The 7,515-nt window shown below is 39.8% G+C and overlaps 1 long non-coding RNA gene across 1 annotated transcript in view; it reads left to right on the top strand.

Annotated features, from left to right (window-relative positions):
- The first annotated feature begins 428 nt into the window (after positions 1–428).
- The window catches only part of LOC134298053 (uncharacterized), a 59,449-nt gene continuing 52,362 nt past the window's right edge, over positions 429–7,515 (top strand). The window contains exon 1 of the long non-coding RNA XR_010005035.1: positions 429–703. This is a non-coding gene — a long non-coding RNA (uncharacterized LOC134298053). The remainder of the gene's footprint in view (positions 704–7,515) is intronic.

Here is a 7,515-nt window from a genome sequence, read left to right as displayed (position 1 = left end):
GTGTTTTGTGGTATATTTTCAGTAAATCTTCACAATATGTGTTGCCTAAATATAGTGTTTTTCCATAATCTATTGGGAAAATATTTTAAAACCCCTCACTACATGTATTCCCTAAATGCAACGTTTTTCTGTAATCTATTGCTTTCAAAAAAAAAAAATCCACAGTTACACAACGGATTTTGCTTAGCCCACGAAGTCTGGTTTCTGTTCCATATGTTCACCTGTTGAGGCTTGTTCAAATGCCACACATACATTTCCCCATTTCATCCCAAGACTGTTGCTGAAATACTTTCATCTCACACTGTTAGGATTCAGTACACTGCAGCAAAATTAGATCCTTTATGTGGCTGGCAAACACATTACCATTATGTAAATACCTACTTTTTAAAATGTCAGGCACATTCAAATTGGTTTTTAATAGAGATTATATTTTACTTGATGCCATGACTTACACTTTAAATACATATTTTAAATATGCATTTTAAGGGAAGTAACAAAATGAGACTGATTAGTGTCCTACAGAAAAACTAGGCTTTAAATTTTCTCTGTCACGTCCTTGCTCAGATTTTACCATTTGCTGAAAAACATGTTGTGTTGATAGCCAGAGATCAGAGCATTCTCTGCCATTTTTAACTTCTGGCGTGATCTCTTAAAGAAACATGACTGGTAAACAGAATATTGTGGATCATTCCTAAAGCTCCAGGTAAGAAACATCAATCTGTCATGATCTCTCTTCTCTTTGAGCATTTCTGAACATGAGATCTCACCTATCATTTCTTTAAATGTAGGTTTTTAAAAATAATGTCAGAAGCGAATTGAGAATATACTGCAAGTCTCTTTGGGTGTGAGAGAATAGGCCATCTACAAAGACATTGCCCAGGGACACCCGAATGTGTTACCAACCTGTGGGAGGCTTATCTTATGTCCCCACATAGAAGCTGGAGCTGACAGATGGGAGCTCACCCCATCTCAAAGATTCAAACTGTTGACCTTCAGGTCTTCAGGTTAGCAGTTCAGCCGGCACAAGGGTTTAACCCATTATGCCATCACAGCTCCCTTTAAATGTGTTAAAATAAGTCCAGAGAGAGTCTGTCTGACCTCCATTGGTTTTACTTCCCCTTTGTGTAACAACATCCATGGTTCTGATGAACCTTGCTCCATGAATATATTGAACATTATTGGAGGTCTCTTATTGCAAGGCTTCATATTTATCTGAACTGCTAAACTCCATTACTCTGACATGATAGAAAAAGTAAATATCACCCATTTGCTTCAGCATTCTTTATGTGGTTTTCGTTCATATGCATGTGTATGTCCATTCATGGTATTTTCTATCTGTAATTAAATGAAAGACCTGCTCATCCAAGCCTGTGCTAATGATGATCTGCCAGACTGTCATCACAATGAACTGATGATCATGAAAATGAAGTCTCCCAACAGTTGGCTACCATTTCATCTACCATGTACATGCTCTTATGGACTTATGAGTTCTCTCAACATGCAGAAATCCATAGATGGAAAAGCATGTGATTAAATGAAGAGAGTTAATTCTTCATGTCTGAATTATTTATCATAAGCCATGCTCATGATGAGTCACTTTACTCCAGGGTGTCCTCAGAGAATTATAGTGATGTGTGGAAACTCCTACAGCTGCTGAAATTAAAATAACATCTATATGGAATTGTGTGTGTATACTCATGCATTTATTATGTATCACTTCATTGATACGAAAGAAACGAATGCCAGAAATCCAACATTACTCTAAACATCATGTGTTTGTTCATTGCTCATTCGTAAATCATTTGGAGACGTTAAAGTTTTTATATTTCCCTTAAAGCTACGGTGATGATGGTTGCAAGGAGGGGGCAGGAAGAGGGAGATTAAAACTGCAAACTCTTTGATCTATAACTCAGAGAAATTTTTAGTAAGACGTGTCAAATATTCTGATACATCTTCTTTCTACATATAACCTTTTAATCACAATAAAAAGAGGAGAAACCGATGTGGAAGTAAAAGGGGAATTAAGGTTCTTGTTATTTTAGTGGTTATTTATAAGTTCTTGTACTAGTTCTTTTTGTTTTATCATTTTTAATCCTTTTTCACTCAGTTATCTCTTATGGCATCTATCAATTCAACCTGGGTTTCAAAACTTTTTAAATATTTCATCATATTTTATTTAAAGTTTGTAAACTGCAGCTTAAAGTCAGCATTATTTGTCTTGTTGAAGGCTTTCATGGCTGGAATCAAAGGTTTGTTGTGTGTTTTCCGGGCTGTATGGCCATGTTCCAGAAGCATTCTCTCTTGACGTTTTGCCCAGGAGTTGTGGGCAAAACGTCAGGAGAGAATGCTTCTGGAACATGGCCATACAGCCCGGAAAACACACAACAACCCTCAGCATTATTTAATGGTGTGACCTCCATTGGATGTTTGAAGATCTATTTCCTCATCTGTCTGAAAGTGATGCATGGAATAACTAAACCAATAATCTTTAACTTAAAAAACTGAGGAGCGCTAATGTGGTGCGATGATTCTGGAAACCATGGTTTGAATCCCTGCATTGTCATGAAGACACACTAGATGATCTTGGGCAAGTCATATGTTTTCAGCCCCAGAGGAAACCCATGCAAATTATCTCTGAACAAATATTGCCAAGAACACCCGGTGAAAAGTTCACTTTAGAATTCCCATAAATCAGAAATGACACGAGGACACTCAACAACAAAACTGAACAACCAAAAAACATATCTTCCCCATCCCAGCTGAATACAGTCTTCAGGATATGCTTATAAGAATGTCTTGAAGAAAAATAATAAGTGAACTGCAAGCTAAACCCTCATTGGTTCTTTTTCTTGTTGACTTTCCTTTTTGTCTGGAGGTGTTGTTTATAAATGCCATGATGGTCCCCCCCCCCCCCCAAAAAAAAAACCAGTTCGTGTCTACAGCCTAACAGTGATTAAGGGGCCAATTTAATATGCATTCCTGGTACCTAGATAGATCAATTAGACTAGTAAAGCTTTGTCCATTTATATATGTACGATACTAGACCAGTACTCGGTTGCATAGCAAGTGGCATTCTGTGCACATCCATTTGAAAACTGGGATTGTTATTCATGTGAACTGTCCTATTTGTATTTAAGAGAATGCTTGTAGAGTATCTTTAAGGCATTATTCATTGAGGGAGCAAGAAAATGAAGGGGCAAAGACCACTACCATGTTTCCCCAAAAATAAGACAGTGTCTTATATTAATTTTTGCTCCCAAAGATGCTCTAGGTCTTATTTTCAGGGGATGTCTTATTTTTTCGTGAAGAAGAATTCACATTTATTGTTGAACAAAACAATGAACATTTATTGTATACTGTACAGTAGTTGTCATCACAAACCAGCATAACCAGACAAATGGTAATCCTATCAAGAATTTCTTGTTACTACCATTATTTCCAAGTACAACACTCTACGTACATTTACCGATCCTGCATGCTCTGGTGTTCTGTTCAGCAGGCATGCTTCCAAACAAAAACTTTGCTAGGTCTTACTTTTGGGGGAGGCCTTATATTTAGCAATTCAGCAAAACCTCTACTAGGTCTTATTTTCTAGAGATGTCTTATTTTAGGGGAAACAGGGTACTGAAGCCCAGGGATTTTGGGCTGGTATGGGGATTCAAATCCACTTTAGCACAGATTTAGGGCCTGTGTAGAAGCACCCCCAGTGGTTCAACTATGAGTCCTGGTTCTATTATACTACTGAGTGGTACACATATAGATGCAACAGTATGATACCTCACACATTTGGTAAAACATTTGGACAAGACTGTGGATGTATTTTAATTCCCTTAGTTTTGTCAGGGTTGGGTTTTGTGCTATATTTCCACATAGTTTTCTCCTGTGAAGTATTTTATCTGCCAATTAATGTAGCTAATTTTTAAATGGAAGAATAATAATTTTGCTAACATATGTAATGTGCCTGCTACTAATATTGTGGCTTACAATGGCAGAAGTCATAAGGCAGTCATAATTTCTATAAATCTTAAACCAGCAGATAAAATCTTTTTGTCTTGGTGTTTGATCTCATGGATACTGACCCTCTCTGGCCTCCTGTCAACTTTTTATTTAAATTTAAATTGCTTATTGTTTTTCTTCTAAAACATTATCTACATTTATGCATTGATTATCCTGCCCCCTTCCCTGGCTATGAGAGAAAAAGTAGCCCATGGTTCATGGTCATAACCATGAAGAAGAAATGTTTTTCATGTAGATTCATAAAGAGGATATAACTAAATAGGAATAATTCAGGAGTTGATGTTTTAGCATTCAATATAAGTTAACAGTGCTACTATCCTTCTGAAAGGTCTAGTATTTTTAAATGGAATTCAATACACTCCTACCTAAGGGGAAGATTCACTGCATTTAATGCTACTTGCTTTTGAGAATAAATTGCCCAGTCAATATCATACAGTCATCAAAATAAAACTATCATAAAATGGCCCATGTATATATATGCACAGTGAGTGAATTCACATATAAACAATCAACTTACAACTTCAAATAATGACGAAGTGGCCAGCATAAATTGTATGGCATTATCTTTTATGGCAGAAATATTTGCAATCTTGATATGCAATGGCTTGTTTATGATCATCTGTTGTCTATTTAAACAGTGTTATGTTCCATACTTGTAGGTTGCTGATAAGAGTATAGGATTTAAGCAAATAAAAGCACTGGCTGTCACTGTACATCAGACAACACTGAAAGAAATTTCTTTATCACCGCACTTCACCTCAGAAGGAATAGTTGACAATAGAAGTAGCTGACAAGTTCAGCTATGTGTCAGTGAGTAAGTGATGCATGCATGTGCTTCAACCAATCTTTAGAAGAGGGAAGAAATGCATTACATATCTTCCTGTAATGCAGAACATAGACAAAAAAAGAGAGGTGCCCATTTGGGGCACCTGAAAGCATCAGAAGTGTCAGAAGTGCAGGAAACCAAATTTTAATAGCTTATTCTGAAAGCAATTTTCACACTTTTTATTGGTAAACACTTACTTACTTAGGCGGTCCCTCGTCTGAGTATGATGGCCTTCCAAGTGTAGTGTCTCGAAGGTGGATATGTAGGTGATTGTAGAGCTCTATTCTTGACCTGCATGTTCTTCCACAGTAAAGTCATCGGTTTCCAGGTGGAAGGCGGTCCTGGTCAGGATTTTCTTGACACTTCTTCCTCTTGGCACGTTTCTCCTTTACGCCCTCCATTTGTGCCTCTTTAAATTCCACAGTACTGCTGGTCACAGCTGACCTCCAGCTAGAGAGCTCAAGGGCCAGGGCTTCCCAGTTCTCAGTGTCTATGCCACAGTTTTTAAGGTTAGCTTTAAGTCCATCTTTAAATCTCTTTTCCTGTCCAGCAACATTCCGTTTTCAGGCCTGAGTCAGGAGTATAGTAACTGCTTTGGGAGACGGTGATTGGGCATTCAGACAATGTGGCCAATCCAGAGGAGTTGATGGCGTAGGAGCATCACTTAAATGCTAGTGGTCTTTGCTTCTTCCAGCATGCTGACATCTGTCCACCTGTCTTCCCAAGAGATTTGCAGGATTTTTCAGAGGCAACGCTCATGGAATTCCAGGGGTTGAATGTGACATCTATAGACAGTCCATGTTTCGCAGGCATACAACAGGGTTGGGAGGACAATAGCTTTATAAACAAGCACCTTGGTATCCCTATGGATGTCCCAATCCTCAAACAATCTCTGCTTCATTCAGAAGAATGTTGCACTCGCAGAGCTCAGGCAGTGTTGTATTTCAGAGACAATGTTGACTTTTGTGGAGAAGTTGATGTCAAGCACACAAGCCCCCGCACTCACATTGCTTTGACACACAGGAGTTCCACAGACAAATAAAAAACTCTGTATTTCCACTCTATATAAGCTTCCCCTCTTCAAAACAGCTACACTAGCTGAAAACCGCAGGCAGCCATTCTCAATCAAGGCTCCATTGTCCTTTGCTACATTTTAACCAAGAGTAATAAATTATATCTGCTTTTACTTCCAGCCTGCAAAAGAGCTCCTTTTGCAGGCTCCTTTTGCAACTCAAAACTAACAATAAACCCCTTTCCGAGCCGCGGATCTCGGGAACAAGGGAATGGGGTTTTTCCAACCACAGATACGGAAACCCACTGGGCCCCCGTATCCGCACCTTCACAGATTCGCTCCGGACCAATTCCATTTCACTCCGGAACACTTCTTAAACTAAACTGTTATCTTGCTTTTTGCTGCAATGGCCCTGGTTCCCCTCCTGACAGAGTAATTGGCTCCCCTCTATGAATGAGTTGCGTTTTATGAATGAGCATGGGCAATGCAATCTGAAATGTTTTTTGTGTGCCTTCCTATGAACTCCCAAGGTATCAGGGATGCATTTCCCCCTCTTGCATGAACCCCTTTGTATCCTTTGTGCCATCTCCCAGTTCTAGGGGAACCCCAAAAGCCTTTTGCCTGCTGGGCTGCTGGGGAACCTCTGGAATCCCTTGCTTTGTCCCCATAGGAAACATGGGAGAGATCAAAGCCCCTTGAAAGCCTCATGGATGAAACTTGTGTTTGTCTCCCAACACAATGGGGATGCTGGATCTCCTTTTCTCCCCCATTGTGAGCCCCACATGTGTCTCCTATCAATTATATATATATTATTATTATTATTTATGATATCTTGCCCCTATGGCCAGCATTCCATCCTGACCTGGGTGCCACCAGTCTACCTCAGGCCATATCCTGACTCAATGGACTTATCATGTTTATCATCTGGAAATAACACAATGGACTCTTTCTTAATCTTCAGAGGGCAAAACCAGACCACCTAAGAATGGAGCAACCTTTGGACATTCCAATCATTCCACGTAAATGGCATATCTCCTCTGCAGGGAGGCAAGGTATGCCACAACTGTCAAGACAATGCCATTTCCCCTTCTCGGACTTTGAATCACTTAATCCCATCAAGACTGCCGGTGCTGCTGCCTTTTGGACAATGGAACTGACATCTAGGTGTCAGATTCCTATTAAAGGGACTTATTATTTCAATCAGTGTATCAATAGAACAGGTCTGGCTGGCAGGGCCCTATGGCTCTTGCTGGGCTGGTTGACAATAGACTCAGTATAGGGTCACTCATTAATCCTTTCATCAACGTATGATTGCCTTTGTTTCGCCTGCTGTCACGCCTCCATCTCCCCCATTGGCCAGCCAGGGAGAGACATCACAGGTGGGGATCTCGCTCTCATTGGCTGAGGCGCACAAGCCCCTTGACCACTCCTCCCAGCCTCTGACATCAGGGATTCCACTGACCAATCAGTGCAAAGCCGGTCGGGTGGGCGGGAGCAGAAAATTCAAAAGGTAAAAAGTATAAAATGTGGATTTTCTTGTATGCCGGTTCTTTTCACATCTTATTACAACTATCATCCTGCTCCAGTTGGACCAGAATAAACTTGGTGGCCTTTGCTTTGAAACTTGGTGAGCCTTTTTATTGGGGAATAGGGAAATCTT

Source organism: Anolis carolinensis, chromosome 3 (assembly GCF_035594765.1).
Source record: "Anolis carolinensis isolate JA03-04 chromosome 3, rAnoCar3.1.pri, whole genome shotgun sequence".
Taxonomy (NCBI): Eukaryota; Metazoa; Chordata; class Lepidosauria; order Squamata; family Dactyloidae; genus Anolis; species Anolis carolinensis.
This window is presented reverse-complemented; position numbering and strand designations above follow the sequence as displayed.